Consider the following 26,451-nt stretch of genomic DNA (forward strand, 5'->3'; position numbering starts at 1 on the left):
GGGGCCGGGGAGAAATTGAATGGTGATTGCCTGGGAAATTCTTTGGGATGGCTGTAAAATAATGGGAAAGGTTGTTATGAAGTTCCCTTATGGTAGAGCAAGGTGAAAAGCTACCGAGGTGAATCAAACACAAACACTGAAGGCTAAAGGCACCAACCAAATAAAACAAAACGTCTCAAATATCAACACATTATATTAAACATGATTTTCATGCTTCCCCTGCTCTAAACCCTATTCTGTTTGCTTTAAAGTCTTAAACTAAGAGCACTGACTCACGTTCGCCGCATCGCCCTTGCTGATCGCCGCTGGACCGACGCTGCGCGGACTGCATGATCATCTTCTTCTCAGCCACCGTTCAGCAACCTTGCATGAGTGGCCGACTGATTCGAGTAATCGCCACCAGGCGCTCGCACAGCCAGCAGCTCGACCTATGACTTTTGCGCCGACGCACCCTGCACCGTAGGCGTCTCCTCGGTTCACTCGTCGACAGTACTCGTGTCCAAAGGCCGTCCGACTCGCCCGCGACTGATGGGATTCAGGAGCCAAATTCGATCTATAAAAGAAGCCCTGTAGGCGATGGAGCGTTATTGGGTTGCCTCCCATTTTGATTGTGATGGTCTTACCCTTAGTCAGGGCTCCTTCTTCTGCCAACGAAGCTAATTCCGAATCCGCTTCTACCCACGACTGGGTCGCTCGCCGGCCACTGGCAATCTTTGCCCGAGCACTGTGTTTGGAGAAGGCATAATTGTAGAGGAATAATTTTACCAAAATCCTTTCATCGTCAGCTCACCTGTTTAGTTGTTGCTTTTTGGCGCCGGTACGTTCTGCTACACAGATCGGCCTACGACAACTGACCGGTAATCGAGGCGATCGCTAATGCCACGCGTGTCGGTATTTTCTTTGGCGGATGGTGAGTGGGAATGCCTGAAGTCCAGAAATTGGTGTTCAGTGGGGAACAATTCGTTATATTTTGTGCTTTCTCACCTGTTGGTCTGATGTTGCTATGGATGTCCGGTGTTAGTATGCTAATCAATTCCTTTTGATTGCTTCCTGCCTTTAAAAGCACGCGCTTCTGGGTTCTTACCCTATAGAAGACGAATAAAATGGCCGACACTTAGTTCCAGCTCGAGAACAAAAGAAGTTTTTTGCTCACCTGCCGTCAGACGAATTTCCCTGATTTTTCCGCACAGTCGTCACCGCTAGTTGACCCAGCTTTATGCTAATGTGCCAAACACCACCTTTTCCAAGCTTTTCTGCTTATTTTGCTACCGGTCTGGTAGCACAAATTGCACCACTGCTACTTTTATTTCACCGCACGGACTTTTGATCGCACGATCTGTCGCGGGGCCTAGTGCGAACTGTTTGCCTTGCTCCTATGTCGCACTTGCCAATCTGCAACCGGCTTCAATTGTGTTGGTGCTCTCTTCATTAGAGACTCACTCGAACTGTGAGCAGGACTGTACTGGTGGTCGTGAGCGAGAGAGTTTTTTGGTCGCGCACTCTTGATGTCGGCCGCCCATTCACTTTATTCCGATGTCCGTATCAGTCTGACGAGCAACCGTGGTCTCGCAACGCAAGTGGAAATTATCTCACAATGTATTGGTATCGTCCCGGTTCCAGAGTGATGAACGGTTTCTCATGTTGCGCTTATGTACTAGCGACGAACGCCTTGCTGTGCGAGCTATGTGCTTGTGTTGTGTATGCCAGTTGCAACTGACGCGATGGAGATACTTCTGTGGCTGGCTGGCTGCGGAGGCTGATGCGTGCAGCTCCAAAGATGATGAACAGGGGTGTTCGAATCATGGTTGACGGGCCAGTATGTATTTTTATTTCATTTTGTGATATAATGATTGTGTTGCATGAGACCAAATTATGACGATCGCATATCAAAAACTTAAACGTAACAAGGTGTACGGGACGGGCAATTTATCATTGATTGCGTTTCATTCTTTGGCCAACAAAAATTGGTTTTATAGTTCGGCGAAAGCAGCGATGAAAAGTCGATTTGCGATAGTCAGTTTTTGATGGTCAGAGGAAAGAAAAGGTTAAAAAAGTCATTCTTCCAGAATGACAATAGCGAATCGAATTACATAGCAAAATGTAATGAAAATTCAACGACATGCCAGGAAAAAAAGAGCAGTAAATAAGAAAAAGTAAGCATGGAAACCCTAACATATTTTTTTCAAATTATTAAACTGAGTCTTTTCAACCGCTACTAAACAGCTATCTCCAAATTTGTACTGGAGGTAAGCTTCTTTCAAATTACAAAACATTTTCAGCTGTGTATGCTGAGGAATTGATCGGCAATGGGGTGTTACGAAGACTTCTGATTTATTTTGAGTTTATTTGAATTTGTCTGTGTTGACTGTGGGTTGTTATTTGCAATTAATGCCCGTTGCCACGTGTTTTAGGGAGGTGTAGAAGGTTTCTCAAATATTTTTTATGGTACCGGTCTTACGCTTCGAATAGCCTAACCAATATAGATATGGTTCAATTAACAGATTTCTATTTTTGCATTCCTTTCACAAATTTAAAAATCAAATCACAATAAAGACCGGGTTGGAATTTACAATCATGATCTTCTTTACCACTTTTACATATAAATCCCAGCACAACTATGAAATATTATGAAGAAGAAGATAATTATGACATATCGATATTGATCTATTACAATATCAATTAAAGGAAACAGCCGTGTTGAAAAAATGCAGCTACCACATTTCATTAGTATAGGTACTAATAATATTTAATTACCCTTTTGCAAAATAAATTACTTTCATAAAAAAATGCCTACTATCGTTATTACTAGTGTTTTCAAATGCTAAATAAGTAGTTGTAAAAGTTGCTCGTTATGAAAACCCCGAAAAATGTACCTATTTCTATTGCCTTGAATTCAGAACAGTTTCACTTCAAACTTCATTGTTATTTTTTATCCTTTTTGTAGCAGGTCCCTCATGTATTAATCTTCGATTTCCATTATCCGCGCCACCAGGTTTGAGCCGCTTTGTAACGTCCACTCCGCGAACCAATGCCCCATGTGGTGCGGTTTATTCGCATGCTACGGCGGACACACCGGTGTGGTTAAGAGAATGATTGCGTCCTGCTATGGTTAGCTTCCACACCGACGCGTCGCATTGTCGGTCGGGAAAAGAGCAAATTTGAAAGAGATTAGCATCGCAGCAAAAATTAGAGAACAATCACAACATGTGCAATAGTCGCTACTGACTGGTGGGGTAGCTTGCGCAATAAAACTGGCTCTCCGCAGGGATTGGTCATAATCCTTGCTGTCAACAGTTGTTGGCCACACAGTGATGGTTACATGGACTCCGGTGAGGTCGGATGGATTCTGCTCAGCTCGGCTTCCATTGATCCTGCGGCAGTTGAGCTTCGTCTAGTCAACGGTCGCACCAGCAATAGCAGCGCGGGTTATTTGCCACGGCAATGCATGCCAGAAAAAGAGGTTCTCCAAACGACATGACACGCTCAGACCCATAATCCACCCATCAAAAATAGCTTTAGAATCACGACGGGATGGGGACGGTTCGTAAAAGGGTGTAAAAACTGTCTGCCGGTCAAATCCTTTGAAACTGCGGATGCATTTTGTGGTCGTTAAGCCACGTGCTACGCGTGACTATTCCATTGAGGTACCGCAGATTTCACGGTGCTATCAAAAACGCTGTAATCCCCAATGATGATACACCGTACATTTTTGTTACTTCTAAATTACCTAACGATGGGAATAAAAGCCACATTTTTGACATTATTCAAATTTTCAGTTATTATGTTTTTTAGTCACGAAGACTGACCAAAACATTCTGTGAAAAAATGGAGTAAACAATTTACATAACGGAACATGTACAATTTTTAAAGATTAAACTCAATGTTTTAAAAATCACATTTATTTCCCAGTATTGACGATCATCGAAGCCTTCAACAATTCATCTGTTGAGTTTGGTTTAGTGCAGGATAAGCAGGAATCTCCCTCAATTGCCAAAAATAGAAGATGAAGGACAGCCTACTTTCCAAGAGATGAGGGCTTTGATTATAATAGAAAATGACCAAATAAAATTCATCATAACATTCATTTCGGCACTATAATGAAAAATTATCGATGGAACAGAATTTACATTTGGCCCAATTAGCCTAAGTAAGTGTTCCAGTTCCAGTTGTTGGGAATAGATAAAAATCTTAAAACTTATGAACGATTCAAATCAATCAAAAGTTGAAAACTCACCCAACTCAGTACCTAATACTAAAAATATCCATTTGAATCATCGTAGGTTTTTTCTGTTCTTCTTCGTTAAAAACGGTGTCAGCCCATTTGGCCGAACGCCAATTGCCCTTCTTCTTTCTTCCTTCTTCCTTTTTTCTACTTCCTTATTACTTCTTCATTCATCATTTTTACTTCTTCCTTCCTTCTTAGAAGAACTAACTGCTTCCTTTTTCCTTTTTCTTTTTCTTTTTCTTTTTCTTCTTCCTTCTTCCTTCTTGATTCTTACTTCTTCCTTTTTCTTTCTTCCTTCTTCCTTCTTTCTTCTTCCTCCTTCCTTCTTCGATTTCATTCTACCTTATTCTTAATTCCTTATTCCACCTCCTTCTACTTTCTTCCTTCTTTCTTCTTCCTTCTACATTCTTCCTTCTCCTTGCTTCCTTCTTCTTTCTTCCTGCTTCATTCGTCCTTCTTCCTTCTTCCTTCTTCTTTCTTCCTTTTTCCATCTACCTTTTCCCTTCTTCTTTCTTACTTCTTCTTTCTTCCTTCTTCATATTTTCTTTTTCCTCCTTCCTCCTTCCATTTCCTTCTACGTTATTCTTAATCATTTTTTTTGGGAAACGACTGTGAGGTTTAATCATAGATCATTAATTAACGGCTATGAGTCTCATATGATTGAAACGAGTTTTTATTCGTTATTAGGACGAATAAAAACTCGTTTTAATCATATGAGACTGCGTAGCCGTGAATTAATGATCTATGGTTATTCTTAATTCCTTCTTCCGCTTCCTTCTACTTTCTTCCTTTTTCCTTCTTCCATCTCCTTTGCTTCCTTCTTCCTTCTTCCTTCTTTCTGCTTCATGCATCCTTCTTCCTTCTTCCTTCTTCTTTCTTCCTTCTTCCTTTTTCCTTCTTCCTTCCTCCTTCTTCCTTCTTCCTTGTTCCTTCTTCCTTCTTCCTTCTTCTTTCTTCTTTCTTCGTTCTTCTTTCTTCCTTCTTCCTTCTACATTTTTCCTTCTTCCTTCTTTCTTCTTCCTTCTTTCTTCTTCCTTATTCCTTCTTCCTTATTCCTTCTTCCTTTTCCTGCTTCATACTTCCTTCTTCCTTTTTCCTTCTTCCTTCTTTCTTCTTGCTTCCTTATGCCGTTCGGCCACATGACCATTTCGGCCAAATGGCGATCGGTCAAACCCAAACGACATTCGGCCAAATGACCCTAAACCTTGAAAACAGTGAGGATTCCTGAATTCTGGATTTTTTTCCAAATCCTGGAGGATTCTTGCCGAATCCCGGAGGATTCTTGCCGAATCCCGGAGGATTCTTGCCGAATCCCGGAGGATTCTTGCCGAATCCCGGAGGATTCTTGCCGAATCCCGGAGGATTCTTGCCGAATCCCGGAGGATTCTTGCCGAATCCCGGAGGATTCTTGCCGAATCCCGGAGGATTCTTGCCGAATCCCGGAGGATTCTTGCCGAATCCCGGTGGATTCTTGCCGAATCCCGGAGGATTCTTGCCGAATCCCGGAGGATTCTTGCCGAATCCCGGAGGATTCTTGCCGAATCCCGGAGGATTCTTGCCGAATCCCGGAGGATTCTTGCCGAATCCCGGAGGATTCTTGCCGAATCCCGGAGGATTCTTGCCGAATCCCGGAGGATTCTTGCCGAATCCCGGAGGATTCTTGCCGAATCCCGGAGGATTCTTGCCGAATCCCGGAGGATTCTTGCCGAATCCCGGAGGATTCTTGCCGAATCCCGGAGGATTCTTGCCGAATCCCGGAGGATTCTTGCCGAATCCCGGAGGATTCTTGCCGAATCCCGGAGGATTCTTGCCGAATCCCGGAGGATTCTTGCCGAATCCCGGAGGATTCTTGCCGAATCCCGGAGGATTCTTGCCGAATCGCGGAGGATTCTTGCCGAAGCGCGGAGGATTCTTGCCGAATCCCGGAGGATTCTTGCCGAATCCCGGAGGATTCTTGCCGAATCGGAGGATTCTTGCCGAATCCCGGAGGATTCTTGCCGAATCCCGGAGGATTCTTGCCGAATCCCGGAGGATTCTTGCCGAATCCCGGAGGATTCTTGCCGAATCCGGGAGGAGTGTTGCCGAATCCCGGCGGAGTCTTGCCGAATCCGGGCGGAGTCTTGCCGAATCGGAGGATTCTTGCCGAATCCCGGAGGATTCTTGCCGAATCCCGGAGGATTCTTGCCGAATCCCGGAGGATTCTTGCCGAATCCCGGAGGATTCTTGCCGAATCCCGGAGGATTCTTGCCGAATCCCGGAGGATTCTTGCCGAATCGCGGGGGTTTCTTGCCGAATCCCGGAGGATTCTTGCCGAATCCCGGAGGATTCTTGCCGAATCCCGGAGGATTCTTGCCGAATCCCGGAGGATTCTTGCCGAATCCCGGAGGATTCTTGCCGAATCCCGGAGGATTCTTGCCGAATCCCGGAGGATTCTTGCCGAATCCCGGAGGATTCTTGCCGAATCCCGGAGGATTCTTGCCGAATCCCGGAGGATTCTTGCCGAATCCCGGAGGATTCTTGCCGAATCCCGGAGGATTCTTGCCGAATCCCGGAGGATTCTTGCCGAATCCCGGAGGATTCTTGCCGAATCCCGGAGGATTCTTGCCGAATCCCGGAGGATTCTTGCCGAATCCCGGAGGATTCTTGCCGAATCCCGGAGGATTCTTGCCGAATCCCGGAGGATTCTTGCCGAATCCCGGAGGATTCTTGCCGAATCCGGAGGATTCTTGCCGAATCCCGGAGGATTCTTGCCGAATCCCGGAGGATTCTTGCCGAATCCCGGAGGATTCTTGCCGAATCCCGGAGGATTCTTGCCGAATCCCGGAGGATTCTTGCCGAATCCCGGAGGAGTCTTGCCGAAGGTCGGAGGATTCTTGCCGAATCCCGGAGGATTCTTGCCGAATCCCGGAGGATTCTTGCCGAATCCCGGAGGATTCTTGCCGAATCCCGGAGGATTCTTGCCGAATCCCGGAGGATTCTTGCCGAATCCCGGAGGATTCTTGCCGAATCCCGGAGGATTCTTGCCGAATCCCGGAGGATTCTTGCCGAATCCCGGAGGATTCTTGCCGAATCCCGGAGGATTCTTGCCGAATCCCGGAGGATTCTTGCCGAATCCCGGAGGATTCTTGCCGAATCCCGGAGGATTCTTGCCGAATCCCGGAGGATTCTTGCCGAATCCCGGAGGATTCTTGCCGAATCCCGGAGGATTCTTGCCGAATCCCGGAGGATTCTTGCCGAATCCCGGAGGATTCTTGCCGAATCCCGGAGGATTCTTGCCGAATCCCGGAGGATTCTTGCCGAATCCCGGAGGATTCTTGCCGAATCCCGGAGGATTCTTGCCGAATCCCGGAGGATTCTTGCCGAATCCCGGAGGATTCTTGCCGAATCCCGGAGGATTCTTGCCGAATCCCGGAGGATTCTTGCCGAATCCCGGAGGATTCTTGCCGAATCCCGGAGGATTCTTGCCGAATCCCGGAGGATTCTTGCCGAATCCCGGAGGATTCTTGCCGAATCCCGGAGGATTCTTGCCGAATCCCGGAGGATTCTTGCCGAATCCCGGAGGATTCTTGCCGAATCCCGGAGGATTCTTGCCGAATCCCGGAGGATTCTTGCCGAATCCCGGAGGATTCTTGCCGAATCCCGGAGGATTCTTGCCGAATCCCGGAGGATTCTTGCCGAATCCCGGAGGATTCTTGCCGAATCCCGGAGGATTCTTGCCGAATCCCGGAGGATTCTTGCCGAATCCCGGAGGATTCTTGCCGAATCCCGGAGGATTCTTGCCGAATCCCGGAGGATTCTTGCCGAATCCCGGAGGATTCTTGCCGAATCCCGGAGGATTCTTGCCGAATCCCGGAGGATTCTTGCCGAATCCCGGAGGATTCTTGCCGAATCCGGAGGCTTCTTGCCGAATCCCGGAGGATTCTTGCCGAATCCCGGAGGATTCTTGCCGAATCCCGGAGGATTCTTGCCGAATCCCGGAGGATTCTTGCCGAATCCCGGAGGATTCTTGCCGAATCCCGGAGGATTCTTGCCGAATCCCGGAGGATTCTTGCCGAATCCCGGAGGATTCTTGCCGAATCCCGGAGGATTCTTGCCGAATCCCGGAGGATTCTTGCCGAATCCCGGAGGATTCTTGCCGAATCCCGGAGGATTCTTGCCGAATCCCGGAGGATTCTTGCCGAATCCCGGAGGATTCTTGCCGAATCCCGGAGGATTCTTGCCGAATCCCGGAGGATTCTTGCCGAATCCCGGAGGATTCTTGCCGAATCCCGGAGGATTCTTGCCGAATCCCGGAGGATTCTTGCCGAATCCCGGAGGATTCTTGCCGAACCCCGGAGGATTCTTGCCGAATCCCGGAGGATTCTTACCGAATCCCGGAGGATTCTTTCTGAATCCCGGAGCATTCTTTCCGAATCCCGGAGCATTCTTTCCGAATCCCGTAGCATTCTTTCCGAATCCCGGAAGTTTCACTACACCCCTCCCTTGGTCTTTGGCCTTCAGGAGGTCAAAGGACCGTTCGATTATTTCAGTCAGTGATCCGCGGCGATCTGAGTACTTCGGGAAATCCCGTATGACGTACTACTCATCAGAGACAAATCAGCTGTCAGAGTGCGGCTCCGTGTTAGCTTCCCAGTATTTTTTTTTTAAATTGTTTGCTGATTTTGAACCACTATCAGAATAAATATTCGGACCGCTTCACTCTGCAGTAACTTTTTGTTTATTGTTTTCAATTTTTTAAGAAGTTAGTGGAACCTAAATATGACCTTAAATAAATCAAAGAATCGACTCGACTCGACTCGAGACAATGCAACCTGATGAATTTTTTGAAGAAAAAGATGAACAGACTGACGTCAAAAGTTCATTGAATTCAATTGAATTGGTCATTTCCCTTATTTTCCACAAGCTCAGGTTAACAGTTTTCAAGTGTATCGTTAAGTGGAAATCTGCAAGTGTAATGAAAAATAAATACAGATACAACGTAAAATGTCTCCTTTTCGCATACGCAGTAGACCCCAAGGGGCAAAAGTTTCTTCCGACTTTTAATTTCCCACGACGCTGTTCAAGGAAAGAACAAGACATTACCGTTTCTATGCCAGTTTGATACCTTTATGGCTGCGAGTGCATGAGTCCTCTCGTTAGAAGAGCAGTAGCTGCTAGATGTCAAGAATAAGATGCCTGTCTCGAATAGGCAGACGGAAGAAAAAGCTTTTCCTCTCAGTCCCTGTTCTCGCTGGGGTTAAATTTGAATTTTAATTGCTCGGTCGAAATTAAAAACAGGTTAAAAATGAATTCCACCCAAACAGCACCGAGTTTTCTCGGAAAGTTGTTCTCCTACATGAGAAACAAAAATGAATTTCAATTTCCGAGTTTCGGTGCTGAACATAGCCGCGTTTTGGTAACGACCCCCTGGAGCGATGAGATGTGGTTGGGTTTGGCGCGCTTGAAGCAGAAAAGAGTTTCGAACATTCAAATTACCCGAGGGGCAGAGGGAGCATTTGAGGCCAAAATAGAGGTGCTCCGGAGCTCGAGTGGGGCGAGGATTCACGTGGACTGGAATGCTAGCGGTGGCGTTCTACTCGTGTGGCTTCCTGTGGAGCTGGTTACGTGCAATGATAAACCGCCAATCAACAGCGCGCATAGAATCGCACTAGCAATTCGATTCCACGTTCGTATCTCTTCAGAATCATACTGTCGGTATGATGATATGAGCTTAGCCACCCATCTGGTGCACAGTGCACACTCACTCATTTGCGATATATGAATTCCTTGCTGGGCAGGTGCACCCGGAACCGATCGTTTGCGAGATGAAACTATTGTGCAAGGTGTAGTCGGATGATGCTCGCTGATTTTGTGGTTTTGTATCCGACTAGATTTTGCGGTTCCATGTCATAAGCATTGTCAAGTACGTCATCACTGGTGGGCTGTCCGATGACATAACTATGCGTAATAAAGTTCATTTTTGTAAGTGTAACTAACAAATCTGTTATTTGTCATAAAAGCATAAATCATGATTATCATCATTTTATCGTCGTAGAAAATTTGCCCGTTGATGGTACCGTTTTGACTCAAATCGCGAACATGGCTAATATTTCGAATACAGGCTCTATAGTGTCCATTAACTGAAATTTCCATTGATTTACGAACAGTGAATCAAGATTACAAACGAATTTAATATCTATTGGAAAGAATTACGCGAATAAAGCTTAAATTGCCATTCAAAAGCGATAGTTCAGAAGATGAGTCATATTCGGGATTAAGGTCAAGACTTGACTTGTCCAGTTGGCCAATCTTCATACACCCACAAATAAAATGCCAAACCAAGCACTTTCTGGAGAACCTTTTTCATTTTCTCACGTCTCAGGAACAGGCTACTGTGATATGTTCTGAAAAAGTAAAGTTCAACCGTCTAAGTCGAGTTTAGAAGGTACTCTCCATTCAATTCCACTACGTTTAGTTATCTTTGCATTCAAGTCGATTCAAGTACGAGACATTGAAGACGACCACACAGTTGCGGTTGAAATACGTATCTGCAAAGATAACAAAACGTAGTGGAATTAATTGGAGAGTACTAAACTCGTCATAGACGGTTGAATACATTTCACTAAAAAGAGCTTAAAATATTCTTTTTCGGATGGTAAAGTTACTGCCCCGATGAACACTGATCTTTAATCGTCTTCGCGGCTTACAGAAACAAGACACACTGTCTCGGACCTTGACATCCTTGACAATTTAGCTCAAACTAGAGAGAAATTAATGAAAATTGTCAGCATTCTTAAAAAAAATATTTATTTCAATGACCATTAAACACTCAAATAATCTTAACAGTGAGAATTCGCTTTTCGTTTTGAAATGACGATCAAACGCAATCAACGACCAATCCGGAGATGGCGAGTTCTATTCTAGGTCTAGCTTTCTAAATTTTCTGTTTTCAGCATATTTTAACGGGAAATCGTCGAAGTTTCGAACAGTTTCTGAAAATTTTGTCCTCTGAGTTTCATCGGAATCTGCTAGATTGTTAAGAATGCTGCGTACTTCACTAATGAGAAACAATTTAATCTTTCTGTGCTTGATTGTTTGATAAATGTTCAAAATGAGAAGCAACTTTAGTAGCTGATACATTGTCATGTTCAGCAAGGCTGATGTACGATTGGTACATTACTGATTGGTCTCTTGTAAACAGCAGCCACAGTTTGAGGCAAGGATTTTTGTACAACTTTTGTACAACAAAAAGTACGAATGTAGCCCTTCAAATCACGGTCTGAACCAGTGCTGAGAAATCTCATAGTCAATTGAACTTTTTGATCCGAATATGAACTTAGCCTACGCAGATCTCAATTGAGTAGCCCCGATATATTCAATAGAAAGCTACAAACGCATTCATTCGATTGCCTTTAGTGCATAACATCTGAGTTTGAAAGTTTGCCGGAAATCAATTTACGGCGCAATCTTGCCGATGCTGGGTCATTAGGCCGAATGGCCATTAGGCCGAACGGTCATTAGGCCGAATGGCCATTAGCCGAATGAGAATTGTGAGAGTGAGAATTGAGGAGTGCGAAGTGAGGAAGAAGTAGAACGGAAGAAAGGAAAAAAGAAAAAGGAGGAATAAGTAAGAAGGGAGGAGGAAGACGGATAAAGGAAGAAAAAAGAAGAAAGCAAAAAGGAAGAAGGAAGACGGGTGAAAGAAGGAAGGAAACGGAAGGAAAGAGAAGGAAGATAGACGAAGGAAGAAGGTAGAAGAAAGAGGGAAGAAGAAAGATGGAAGAAGTAAGAAGAAAGAAGGAAGAAGGAAGAAGGAAAAAAGGAAGAAGAAAGAGAGAAGAAGGAAGAAGGAAAATGGAAGAATGGAGAATAAAGAAGTGAGAAGGAAGAAGGAAGAAAAAGGAAGAAGGAAGAAGCAAGAAGGACAAAAGAAGAAGAAAGATGGAAGAAGGAAGGAATGAAGAAGGAAGAAGGAAGAAGAAGGAAGAAGGAAGATGGAAGAACGAAGAAGAAAGCAGAAAGAAGAAGGAAGGAAGAAGAAAGCGGAAAGAAGAAGGAAGAAGAAAGAAGGTAGAAGGAAGAGGGAAGTAGAAAGATGGAAGAAAGAAGATGGAAGCAGGAAGAAGGAAAAGGGAAGAAGGAAGAAAAAAGAAGAAAAAAGGAAGAAAAAAGAAGGGGAAAGTAGTAAAAATGAAGAACGAAAAGGGAAGAAAAAAGCAGAAGACAGAATAAGAAAGAAAAAACAAGTAAGAAGGAAAAAAGAAGAAGGAAGAAAGAAAAAGGAAGAAGGAAGAATAAAAGGAAGAATAAAGAAGGGAGAAGGAAGTAGGAAGAAGGAAGAAGGAGGAAAGAAGAAGGTATAAGAAACAGGGAAAAATAAAGAAGGAAAAATGAAGAAGAAAGAATGAAGAAGAAAGATTGAAGAAGGAAGAAAGAAGAGGGAAGAAGAAAGACGGAAGAAAGGAAGGAGAAGGAAGAAGAAATAAGGAAATAGGAAGAAGAAAGAAGGAAAAAAAAGTAAGAAGGAAGAAAGAAGGAAGGATGGAAAAAGGAAGAAGTAAAAAGGAAGAAGCGAGATGTAAGAGGGAAGAAGAAAAAAAAGGAATAAGAAAGAAAGAAGACGGAAGAAGTAAGAGAAAAAGGAAAAAGGCGTTTAAGCGTGCTGCAAAATCAAAGTGCAGGTAACGCAGCTGGCTTGCTCGGCCTCGCCCGAGTGTTTGGTGTGCGCAGGTTTAGAGGAAACGACGTGTTGTTCGTGTGCTCACGTTTTCGCGCAATGCGTGACCACATGTTTGCCACATGTGGTCTGGACACTACCCCGGACAACCTAGTTCGGAGGATGTGTAAAGATGAAGTTGGCTGGAACGCCGTTTTATCGGCTATCGCCCAAATCGTCTCGGAGCTACACAGAAGGTGGCGCGTGGACTCAAGGATGGCTAGTTCAGGCGCAAATAAGAGGTGGTCCAAGGGATCGGAATCGGCTTCATGGGTCATACCGGTGGTCATGCTCTGTGGTCGAACTCGATCCTTTTATCGAACAAGTGGCCGCGCGAAGAACAACATGGTATCGTCGCTTTCGCGGCGTCGGTCAACCGGGCGGGTTCCGAGCCCGATGACGGAAAGGGGTCCTCGTCAAGGCTGGGGCAGGCGTAGGCCTCGCGTCGGCAAGTCCCTCTGTGTGCTGGCGAATAGGCCCTATCGCAGAAAGGTCAATTTGGGGTGCAACTCGTGGGACCAAAATGGAAAACCAAGTCAATTCTTCAATTAGTGGTAGTAGTGTAGGCGACAACCCCTTCGCAAGAGGTGGGTTGTTCAGGTCTCCGCCTAGGAGGCCAGAGGCAATAGTCGGCAGCTCAGTGCGCAGCGCCAGCGTGGGTCACTCAACCTTCCTCTCGGCTATAAAAACGCCGGTAGGGGTTATTGACGGCCCATGGCTTGTGGAGGCGATGAACCGCAAACGCGATGGGCTTCGAGGTGGCGACGGAACAGCTGGACGCCATCATCGACTTTGCGTCATCGAAGCATAATATCAGCAAGGACCTCAAGAGGAGCTTGCAGAAACTTCGAAAGTCGATGCTGGACGCCAAGCTGGAGAGGGCGGTCGGGACGGCCAAGTGTAAACCCGTGAAATCGGTGGAGTCGAGGTCTACCCAGACTGAGGCCCAAGGATTCGCGGACTCGGACAAGGTCGAATCGACCGAAGGCGTGCCAGCGAAGACGGTGGTGCCAAAGTCTACCAAGACTGAGGCTCAAGTATTTGCGGGTACGTCGGGGGTGACTGCTCCAACGGAGCAGACACAAAAACGGGGGAGACAGTCTCCAGGGGATGAGCTCCCTGAGGGGCCGCTCCAAAACGCGGAGGGTTACTACCCCGAACAAGGGTAGTGGGGCTGGGAAGCTGAACCCCGGTCAGGTACCTCCAAAACCGGGGGAGGAAGGACCTGGAAAGGTCCGTCCACTCAGGAAAGACGGTGATAAGGGGTTACGGCAGGCTGAAAGTTCTCAGCCGCACCAGACCAGGGAAATAGACTCCAGGGAAACCAGGGAAATAGACTCCTGGACCCTGGTCAAGAACAAGAGGAAACCGAAGACGTCAAGGGCCGAAAAGAAGGCCCAATCGCCAATCGCTCCAGGGGCGATGCCCTAGTCATCACGGCGGACGAGGCTTAGTACTCGGACGTTTTGAAGGCGATGAGGAGTGACGTCAAGCTCGGTGAACATGGCGCCGACGTACGTCGAATAAGACGTACCCGGATGGGCGAGATGATACTCGAGCTGAAGCGGGGCGTCTCGCAAAGGGCGCCGCCTACAAGAAGTTGGCGGAGGAGGTCCTAGGCGAGACGGTCAAGGTGAGGGCACTCACGACGGAGGTGAATCTAAGGGTTAAAGACCTGGACGAGATCACTGAAGTCGAAGAGCTCGTCATGGCACTGCGGCGACAGTGTGAAGTGGAGACGACCACCGCAGCCGTTCGGCTACGGAAAGGTCCGGCAGGGACGCAGGTAGCATTGGTTCGGCTATCTGTAGCGGACGCCTCCAAGGTAGTCAAGTTAGGGAGCGTCAAGGTGGGATGGTCGGTATGCCCTGTGCGCATATACGAGCAACCCGAAGTTTGCTTCAAGTGCCTGGAACCGGGGCACAAGCAATGGGACTGCAAAGGCCCTGACAGAAGCAATCTCTGCCGACGCTGCGGATTGGAGGGACATAAGGCACAATGCTGCACGAACCCTCCCAATTGTTTGATTTGTTCCAGCAAAGCTGGAACTCGCCCGAGTGTTTGGTGTGCGCAGGTTTAGAGGAAACGGCGGAACACGTGTTGTTCGTGTGCTCACGTTTTCGCGCAATGCGTGACCACATGCTTGCCACATGTGGTCTGGACACTACCCCGGACAACCTAGTTCGGAGGATGTGTAAAGATGAAGTTGGCTGGAACGCCGTTTTATCGGCTATCGCCCAAATCGTCTCGGAGCTACACAGAAGGTGGCGCGTGTACTCAAGGATGGCTAGTTCAGGCGCAAATAAGAGGTGGTCCAAGGAATCGGAGTCGGCTTCATGGGTCATACCGGTGGTCATGCTCTGTGGTCGAACTCGATCCTTTTATCGAACAAGTGGCCGCGCGAAGAACAACATGGTATCGTCGCTTTCGCGGCGTCGGTCGACCGGGCGGGTACCGAGCCCGAGGACGGAAAGGGGTCCTCGTCAAGGCTGGGGCAGGCGTAGGCCTCGCGTCGGCAAGTCCCTCTGTGTGCTGGCGAATAGGCCCTATCACAGAAAGGTCAATTTGGGGTGCACGCGGCATCATCATTCTTGATACCAGTCGTGCAGAGGGAAGCAGGCGCGAAGTCGACCCTTCCCACCTTCCGAGGACATAGGGCGTGGTAAGGCCACCTGGAAAGCCGGCAACGCGCTGGCACGATACCATGGTGTTCTTCTAGAAAAGCGAGTTACGATGTTCGGTGCTGCAAGGACACGCAGCTAACCTCGAGGGTGCGTTGTACACTGGCCCCCCTTTGAAGCATTACTTTCTGGTTGTACCGAAGGGACTATGGGCTTGGCGGCAATGGAAACGGTTTAGCGGGTCGGGAATGTAGTCCTGCCTCCCTCGGTGATCCCTAACCCCGCACTTCCTGGTCAACCCAGGATGTCTGTTGAGCAGATTCCCCCTCCATTGTTTAGGAAGAAAAAAAAAAACACACACACACACACACACACACACCCATACACACACACACACACACACACACAGACATCACCTAATTTCGTCGAACTGAGTCGATAGGTATATAACACTATGGGTCTCCGGGCCTCCAATAAAAAGTTCATTTTCGGAGCGAACATATAGCCTTTACGTATACTTTGTATACGAGAAAGGCAAAAAAATGAGGAAAGAAGAAAGAAGGAAGAAGGAAGAAAGAAGAAGGAAGGAGGAAGAAAGAAAACGGAAGAAGGAAGAAGACGATTATATAAGAAGGAAAGTGCAAGAAGGGAGAAGGAAGAAAGAACTTCTCATTTTTAACTTTTTGCTTCTTTTTGCTAATTCGGCCTAATGGCCATTCGGCCTAATGACCGTTCGGCCTAATGGCCATTCGGCCTAATGGCCATTCGGCCTAATGACCTTCGGCCAAATGGCCTGACAACAATCTTGCCCACAACTGGCACAACTATCAATCCGGCTCATACATTTGAAATCATAAATAAGAATATGTTTTTCTTACAATTTCCCATTGACATAATTGAATATTTCAATAAAAAAAATATCAAGGCACTGATCAATCGACACGGCATGGAAAACGAAAGGGGCGAAAAATGGCTGACTGAATTTATTATTCGGCGCTTGAATGAATGAGGCAAAAGTTATCTGCACTGGTCTCGGCACCCATTTTTTTAGTAACGAATTTTGACAGATTTACCTGTTCTATCTTTTATTTATTCATTTAGAGAATTTATAATCCAACGGTGCATTTTCATTATTATCTAATATCTGTCTCATTCTGATTGTAGTAGTAACTCATTTTCATACACTAATGCTAATGACACACTGTATTCGTACCATATTTTTACACAAATCAATCAGGAGTTCTTTCAAAACGTCTTTCTCTTTTAGTTGTTTGATTCGCATTAACTGAATTCCTCTTTTTATTTTTCATCTCATCTAAAGCATTGTAAACCAAACCAATATAATTAGACCTAACAGGACATACGGCGTCTGACCAGGGAAGAAATCACAACTTCGGTGGCTTTTCAAACGCCATGTGTGTTAGATCTTCAAGCCAAAGCCAATTGAATTTAAAGCGACGGTTTACTGGTGATTTACGACACTTATATTTCGTTTAAGCAAACAATCCGACACTTATCCGAAGCGCTTTCGATATCAAAAAGCAGAATCAGTCTTTGAGATCTGCATAGGACAACCGCGGACCTTCGATAACAAAATACACATCGTTGAAATAGAGCAGGAAAATCAACGGTTCCAAGTGACTGCCCTGCGGAATGCCAAAAGTGAATAGCATACTTCTAAAGCAACTGTTAGTTGCCGATCCGTAATATAGGAGAGGAACCAGCGTAAAAGTTTGCCGTAGATTCCAACCCTCTCAAGCTTAGCGATGGCAATCTCATGGTTCACCTTATCGAAAGTAGCAGAGAGATCGATATAAATAACATCCGTCTAATTTCGTTCTAATAAGCTGTCGGTAACATACGAAGTTAAGCACAGCAGATTTGCCGTTGTGGATCGACCGACAATGAACCCGTGTTGATCATTGCGCAGGTACTGCTTACTATGAAACAGCATCGGATCTACGACAACCAGTTCAAATAGTTTTGAAACAGCACTCAATGAAGTGATGCCGCGGTAGTTATTGACGCCACGCTTGCTGCCTTTTTTGTAGACTGGAAACATTTGCGCCTCTTTCCAGTATGATGGGAACAAACCGGTAGATAGAGAAAGCTGAAAATGCTTCGAAGCGGGGAAAGTAGGGAAATGATGTCTTTCTTGAGTAATGAGGACGAAATCCCATCGAGGCCTAGATGAAATGAGGATTTCAGTCTTGTAGTGGCATTGAAAATCGTCGTGTCAGAAACATTCATGCTGCTTAGCGTTCAATTTCCCTAGCAGCACATATGTTCCTCATTTGTTTCTGCAACTGATATGTGACCAGGTTCTGTCACAATCAAGTTGCTGTAACCATTTTTGTCTGACTTGTGCTGCTCGGGTTGTGACCGGAACATTTTTTGCGGCCAATGATATGTGATGGGCAGGGAGCTGTTCGTTTGAGAAAACGCTGGCGAATTTAGTAGAGAATAGACTGCAGATGTCTTGTCGTGTCGAGGCAGATAATTCGTCAAATACCATAGATGATCTCTGTACGATCAGGGTAAGAAAGGTACTTATTCCAAAACCGGGACCATCAATCAATCAGCAGCATAAAGGTGAACACATGTGGGTATTTGCTTCCAGTTTTCAACATAATATTTTGGAACACATTCAACACATTACATGTCACATTCAAGTCTAACACACACAACGTTTATTAAACTAATTAAAACTTATGATTTATTCTTTGAACTTAATTTACTTTTCTTCTTAAATTCTAACACTTCATGCAAAAAAACACATATCGATACGTTCTCGTGAAATCAAACATTCAGGCGAGGCAAATTAGACCGATCCCGGCGAGGTAGATAGTGGCAACTGATCTTCGGTGATATTCTATCGGTCAATCTAGCAAGCCATAGGTAGACGACGCTGTTTTCGTGCCGTTGAACTGCTGCCGAATCGTTGGTTCTCCCGCTCTCTATTAGCATCACTGCTCCAGTTCGTAGACCTAGATTGCTCCATCGCGTCGCCCCATCGTACATTGCTCTCCACCGGTCATCCGAATGGCTATACATACTATCGTAGGTTCATACTGCCTGTTTATGTCGTGTTGGTGGTGGCACGTGGTCTGCGATTAGTCTGCGTTGTTGAACCAAATTGTAGCACCGATTGTACAGTCGTATATTGGTCCACTCATATGCAAACAATCTCCTTGCGTTGTTTATTCACGTAACTCCAAAAGGATTTTGGATGTTATTGGAGTCTAGATTGAATTCCCTGTTCGTATCGGTGATAAGAGGTCTTACTTAAGCATTTGTACTCGTAGTTCAGCCTGACAAAGTGTTGTTTGAGCGGGAGTGTACGATATATGGTGAATCTTTTGAGGGCGGCCTTCTTCGTTCTTTTCAGCGTACGTAACTCATTTGGAACATGGGAGCCATCGCGAGTGATCTTTTTCGAGACATGCATCCCTAAAACATATGCCAATACGTGCGAGAAAGTTTGTGCAGCAAGATTGACGTCGTCTGGATCCAGAGTATGCTCCCAATCCAAATTAGACAACACAGCTTATACTACGTTGGTCTGCCTTCCAAAAATTGTAGGAGACTACCGTTGTAGCTATGGAGGCTTCAAGAGAGTCATAATCCTTGACCGCGATAACCAGCGGGGGATAATGTGGAACGAGCTTTACTATTGGTACGGGTGTAGTTAACATGAAAGGAGCATCATCAAAGCCGTTCACAAAGCACAGATAAAAAAAAACGATTGTTCTCATTAGTCACGTAGTTGATCTGGAACATATCTGCAAAACTGTAGCTGTCAAGAAACGTGATGGCCCCAGAATGAAAAGTAGAGAGCGCATAATCTGGACAGAGGAAACCACTATGAATTGGAGTTCAAGCAACGCCCGCGCGGTTGAAGTCCCCCAATATCACAATTTCGTCGCAAGGAGCCGCGTTGCTCGACACAGTACTACCTGACCGACAATGTGTATCGATGAGTTGAAGTGACGGTTTTTGAATGCAATGGATACCCAAACTTGTTCGACGGAATTCCAAGCGTCATCCTCGATTGCTTTTGCCTTTAGCCTTGTGCTAATAGTGACAAGCACTCCTCCTCCTATATCTTTCACGCTGTTGTTTGAGTTGCGGTCACATCGCAAAACTTCGTAGCCGTCCCCGAAAACGTTACCAGAAAGCGTTCTATAACCTAGCCATGGCTCAACAAGCACGATGATGTCGTAGCATTGGTCCAGAGCGGCTAGACGGTAGTCTTTAATAAGACTATTTATTCCTCCACCAATTTGGTAGTATATGCTGACATCGGAACTCGGGTATTTGGACGATGGAGCACTGGAATTCGAAACACTATCAGGAGGGGGAAATATTGAGCTCTTATTGTACTTGCCCGGAAACGGAATTCGGAAGATCTAATCTCCCAACTCAGACACAGGACCGAGACGGCTGTTGGTCGCTGTCAGGAGGGGCTCGACTGCGTTGAGAGAGAAATAGAGGCTTCCTCAGAGCTAGCGGCTAGAATGCGTCCGGAAGTCCGACTAGTTATATCCAAGTGAGGTTGGCTGAACGAACGACTGAGCGCAAGAAACGGATAAGAGAGCGGATTATTCCGTGGTGCCGTGTACTTCCCTGTAGACGGACTTAGGAATTTCACTTTGTATGCGTAACGCAGGAGTGTTACGTATTAAACTATCAAAATATCTCCTAAATTATGAAATAAAATGGTATGGTATTTGAAACAAATTCGACCACATCTGCATCAGCCGAAAATGGAAACGGAGCCTTCTTGATGTACGGAATAAACGTAGTGCCGATATCGCGTCAGATAATCACCTCCTCATCGGCGAAATACGCCTGCGCATTTCGCGGATTCGTCGGCAGGAGGAAAGAGTTGGACGACGATTCAACACACGCCGACTGGAAGATGCCACGGTGAAACGGTCCTTCGTTGAAGAACTGGAGACGCGTGCTGCAGATATTCCGGAAGTTGGCAGCGTGGAAGACCAATGGCCCGGCATCAAGAATGTCTTCATCGCCACCAGCAAGAACAATCTGGGCGAACTGCGCACCCAGAGAAAACAATGGATCACCGATGAGACCTGTAGAAAGATAGAGGAGCGAAGAGAAGCCAAAGCCGCGATAGAGCGATCCAGAGCGGACCCAACTGACCAGCTGAAACGCTGGTTCGAGCACTTCGAACAACTTTTTCAAATGCCAGCCAGGCTACCACCACCTCGGCATGATCTGCCTCGGATCCGACGTATAACACGCGTCAATACCGAAGCTCCATCACTGCTAGAGATTCGAACAGCCATCCAAAGCATGAAATTGAATAAAGCCCCAGGGGTCGATCGCATATCAGCCGAGATGCTCAAAGCTGACCCCATGACATCCGCTCAACTACTGCATCGTTTATTTCGTAATATCTGGGACGCCGCAACTTTCCTGGTCGACTGGATGCAAGGTATCTTAGTGAAGATACCCAAAAAGGGTGACCTGACTGTATGCGATAACTGGCGAGGCATTATGTTGCTGTGTACCGTTCTCAAAGTTCTATGCAAAATTATCCTAGCCCGGATTCAGGGGAAGATCGATGCGACTCTCCGGGGGCAGCAGGCCAGATTCCGTGCCGGAAGATTCTGTGTGGACCATATTGGCACGCTCCGTATCATTGTGGAACAGGTCAACGAAATCCAAGAGTCCCTTTACTTGGTATTCATTGACTACGAAAAAGCTTTAGATCGTCTCAATCACGAGAATTAGTGGGGCGTCCTGAGACGCAAGGGGGTTCCTGAGAAAATCATCGGCCTCATCGAGGCACAGTACGAGGCCTTCTCGTGTAGAGTGCTGCACAATGGGGTCTTGTCCGACACTATCAGGGTCGTAGCTGGTGTGAGGCAAGGATGTATTCTATCACCGTTACTGTTCCTCATCGTAATCGACGAGATTTTGGTAGATGTGATTGACCGTGAACCAAACCGCGGGCTGTTATGGCAGCCTATAACCATGGAGCACCTAAACGACTTCGAATTGACTGATGACGTTTCACTCCTCGCTCAACGGCGCTCTGACATGCAGAATAAGCTCAACGACCTTGCCGAGCGCTCCTCTTCGGCAGGTTTAGTCATCAACGTCAACAAAACCAAATCGTTGGATGTAAACACGGCGACTCCTTCCAGTTTCACAGTAGCCGGGCAACCAGTGGAGAATGTTGAAAGCTTCCAATATCTTGGTAGCCAAATGGCGTTAGACGGAGGTACCAAGATCGACATAGGCGCACGGATCAAGAAAGCAAAGGCTTCCTTTGCGAGTTTAAGAAATATCTGGAAAAACAGGCAGATAAATGAACGCACAGTAATACGAATTTTCAACTCTAACGTGAAATCTGTGCTGTTATACGCTAGCGAAACATGGTGTGTATCAGTAGAGAACACTCAACGGCTGCAGGTGTTCATTAACAGATGCCTGCGGTATATAATTCGGGCCTGGTGGCCGCATAACTGGATCTCAAACAGCGAGCTCCATCGTCGTTGTCACCAGAGGCCGATAGCAACAGAAATTCGGGATCGGGAGTGGGGCTGGGTCGGCCACACTCTACGTAGGGGTGGAAACAAAATCTGTAAACAAGCGTTAGACTGGAACCCAGCGGGACATGGCAGCAGAGGTAGACCCAGAGGCTCATGGCGGCGAAGCCTCAATAAAGAAATAAAAGAAGTAGACCGAAATCTAACCTGGCAACAGGTTAAAGCGATAGCTGAACAACGCTCAGGATGAAGATCTTTCAAGTCGGCCCTTTGTACCACCGCATATGAAGTCTTCAAATATCATATGAAGCATATGAAGTCTTCAAATATCACTATTTTCGACCTTAAATCGCCGATAACAAGTCATGTTTGCAAAAAACATCCCTGGTATCTTCCAGAAACTGGTCTATTTTGATTATATATACATTTTTGTAAAACATTGTATTGGCCTGAAACTGTTAGTTTCGAAAATATCTTTAAATACTGTTTTTTAGGGTCTGTCCATAAAAAAACGCCCGTATTTGAAAAAAAACGATGATAGATGGACACTTGGTGTCTTCAGCAATAAAGTTCATAATAAATTACATTCCAACTTTGCCAAAGACACCATATTTAAAAATCGTTTATTTAAGAAGTTACAATTTGAAGCGCCACCTGTAGCAAAAATTGAAACTACGTTTTTTCGTCATTCGATGTGCCATATTTTTGTAAAATTTATTCCCGAAGACACCGATACCAAAAAATACTGAAGTGGTAAAAAAAAGTTCACGATCCTCGCCAAACGCCGTGACTCTTGAGCTTTTTTATTTTAAGCTTTCTGACGAGTTACCGTCGCGATCTCATTTAACTTTACGAACAGGGATGAACAGGTCAGCTACTGAGGTCAGTTTTCGATTTTGTTTGCTCAAATTCGTAAAACTGGACAATACACAGCAGTTTGGAGAAGCCCATTGTAGTGATTATGGTAGATACTGATGAATTGTTTAATAAATGAATATAATTTTAATATAGTTTTTGAAAGTAAACTATTCAATATGCTGCTCTATTTGAACGAGAACGATATATCTTGCCTAAAAATGTAGTCACCCTATAGTTTGATACAGCGACGAGTTGCGAGAGTAAATCGTTGCTATGGGAATGAGTTCGATGTTTGAGTTCAGTTTGCTAACGACTTTTGTGACGACAACACGAACCTTCATACACCGGTCGTTCGCTTGAAGTTTTTAGGATTCGGCTGAGGCGTTTGGTGCGGGATACGACATGACGCAGTCGGTAGAACTTTTGTTTTGTAACTGGCACATGAAAATGGTGCTTGCCACATCCATTAATGTGCTAGTTACTTGGTAAGTATGCTCACATTTGATTTTGTGGATTTATCTTGAAAAAATAAAATGCATTGCGGAGCGAGCAGGTCTTCAAAATCAAAGAAAAATAATACCGAAGCGAGCAGGTCTTCGAGTGTTAAAAAAAAGATAGTCCCGGAACGAGCAGGTCTCCTGAGGATAGAAAAAAAGTTACCGAAGCGAGCAGGACTTCGAGTGTAAAAAAAAAGATAATCCCGGAGCGAGCAGGTCTCCCGAGGATAGAAAAAAGTGACCGGAGCGAGCAGGTCTCCGAGCTATTTTTTGTTTGTGTATTCCGGAGCGAGCAGGTCTCCGAGGCATTTTTTGTCTGTTTATTCCAGAGCGATCAGGTCTTCGATGCATTTTTCGTTTGTTTATTCCGGAGCGAGCAGGTCTCCGAGACATTTTTTGTTTATTTCGGAATGAGCAGGACTCCGATGCATTTTTGTTTATCCCGGCGCGGGTGGGACTCCGATCCATTTTGACGTAGGATACCGCATGTGTATTCTTTACAGGAGTACACTTTGCGAATGCGGAAATAGAAAAGCAACACGATATTATGACACACTGTGAAATTTGATTTGAAGATTGATCTTGGATGAAATATCAAATAGAATATCAGTTCCTCTAGGATTGAATTTGGTAATTCCATTTGGAAATTGTATATGGATGTTGGTTCTGAAGTGAATCAATATGATTCTAAAAACTGGATATATTAATCAGATTGGATAGATGGATACGAAAGTGGTTTTGGAGGTTAGATTAAAAAAAATGAATTTGAGAATTCAGTGTGAAAAAATTTAGTGAAGTTCATCAATGTTTCTATACGTATAACAAATTTCCGATGATTCAAGTTGTATTCTGTTGTTATTAGTCCGGTATGCATCCGGTAAATTTATCTGCAATATTACTTTTCTTGTTACATTTTTCAAAAACTCTGTGAGATGCAAGCTAATTTATTTTATTAATATTATATGACTATTAAAAAAAAAGCATTCGTACCCTAGCAGCACAAATGTTTCAAATAGGTTATTGCAACTAATATGTGACCAGATTTAGTCACAATCAAGTTGCTGCAACCATTTCTGCCTGACTTGTGCTGCTCGGGTAGTTTCATGATAGCAGATACTCTAATAAAGAGTAGACGAGGGAAAGGATGTAGTGATTATGGTAGATACTGATGAATTGTTTAATAAATGAATATAATTTTAATATAGTTTTTGAAAGTAAACTATTCAATATGCTGCTCTATTTGAACGAGAAAGATATATCTTGCCTAAAAATGTAGTCACCCTATAGTTTGATACAGCGACGAGTTGCGAGAGTAAATCGTTGCTATGGGAATGAGTTCGATGTTTGAGTTCAGTTTGCTAACGACTTTTGTGACGACAACACGAACCTTCATACACCGGTCGTTCGCTTGAAGTTTTTAGGATTCGGCTGAGGCGTTTGGTGCGGGATACGACACCCATATTGCAAAAATGGGATGGGATGACCAATTTAACACGTACGTCCCCAACCCACAGTGTTTTATTTCGTCATTTTCACGATCGAAATTCAAAAACTCGAAAAGTGTTGATTTTGGATATAGGGTTTGTTCACAGAAGTTTCAAGATATTTAGGAGCGCATCTTCCGATAAAAACAGTTTGATGATTAATCCCCTAAAAGTGAGTTGAGAAAATTATTTTTCCACCAGAATGAGATAGACACGTAGTGTCTTCCGCAAAAGTTAGCAAATGTTAATACGAGCAACTTTGCTGAACATCCTGAGTTTCTATCTCTTATATATAACAAACTTAAGTCGTTTTAAGTAAAAACCCCATTAAAATCTTATTTTTCATTCTAACTCTTTCCAATGATTTTTCCCATTTTCCGTCTCTTCTACAAAGTTTTTGCTGAACATTGTAACATTCCATCTCACATACAACAAAAGTTATCGTTAAATTATACATATTTTTAGATGTTTCTCCACTTGTGATTACTCCCTTAATTGCAAAAAGTCGCAAATTTCTTCACGATATGCAGAAAATCGCTTATTTCATTTTTATACTGACATTGAAAACTTTTGTCGACAAGAGTCTTCTCGAATGGTGTGTTAAAAACTTGTAAACCTAAGAAAAATCATAATATTTGAATAACTTTTGTTTTATAAGAGATAGAAAGTTACAATGTTCAGCAAAAACATGTAATTTTAATGGTTTGACAACTTTGTAGAAGAGACGGAAAATGTGAAAAATCATTAGAGTTAGTTTAAGTTAAAAGAATGATTTTATGTGGAAATCCCCTTAAAATCATTCTCTTAAATTAAACTAACTCTAATGATTTTTACATTTTCCGTTTCTTCTACAAAGTTGTCAAACCAGTAAAATTACATGTTTTGCTGAACATTGTAACTTTCTATCTCTTAAAAACAAAAGTTATTCAAATATTATGATTGTTCATAGGTTTACATGTTTTTAACACAGCATTCGAGAAGACTCTTGTCGACAAAAGTTTTCAATGTCAGTATAAAAATGAAATAAGCGATTTTCAGCATATCGTGAAGAAATTTATGACTTTTGCAATTAAGAAAGTAATCACAAGTGGAGAAACCTCTAAAAATATGTATAATTTAATGATAACTTTTGTTGTATGTGAGATGAAATGTTACAATGTTCAGCAAAAACATGTAATTTTGCTTGTTTAACAACTTTGTAGAAGAGACGGAAAATAGGAAAAATCATTGGAAAGAGTTAGAATGAAAAATAAGATTTTATTGGGGTTTTTACATAAAACGACTTAAGTTTGTTATATATAAGAGATAGAAACTTGGGTTGTTCAGCAAAGTTGCTCGTATTAACATTTGCTACAACTTTTCGGAAGACACTACGTGTCTATCTCATTCTGGTGCAAAAATAATTTTCTCAACTCACTTTTAGGGGGATTAATCATCAAACTGTTTTTATCAAAAGATGCGCTCCTAAATATCTTGAAACTTCTGTGAAGAAACCCTATTTCCAAAATAAACACTTTTCGAGTTTTTGAATTTCGATCGTGAAAATGACG

The 26,451-nt window shown here is 44.5% G+C and overlaps 1 protein-coding gene and 1 long non-coding RNA gene across 2 annotated transcripts in view; both read right to left on the reverse strand.

Annotated features, from left to right (window-relative positions):
• Positions 1–26,451, reverse strand: part of LOC134205184 (neurotrimin) — a 972,131-nt gene that overhangs the window by 355,779 nt on the left and 589,901 nt on the right. The gene's annotated exons all lie outside the window — the stretch shown is intronic.
• On the reverse strand, positions 633–1,664 carry LOC134206891 (uncharacterized). Its single transcript, XR_009978324.1, has 4 exons — positions 1,154–1,664; positions 985–1,085; positions 791–924; positions 633–724 (listed from the first exon to the last, which is right to left on the reverse strand). It is a non-coding gene; the product is annotated as an uncharacterized LOC134206891 (long non-coding RNA).

The sequence above is a fragment of the Armigeres subalbatus genome, chromosome 1 (assembly GCF_024139115.2).
Source record: "Armigeres subalbatus isolate Guangzhou_Male chromosome 1, GZ_Asu_2, whole genome shotgun sequence".
NCBI classification, from domain to species: domain Eukaryota; kingdom Metazoa; phylum Arthropoda; class Insecta; order Diptera; family Culicidae; genus Armigeres; species Armigeres subalbatus.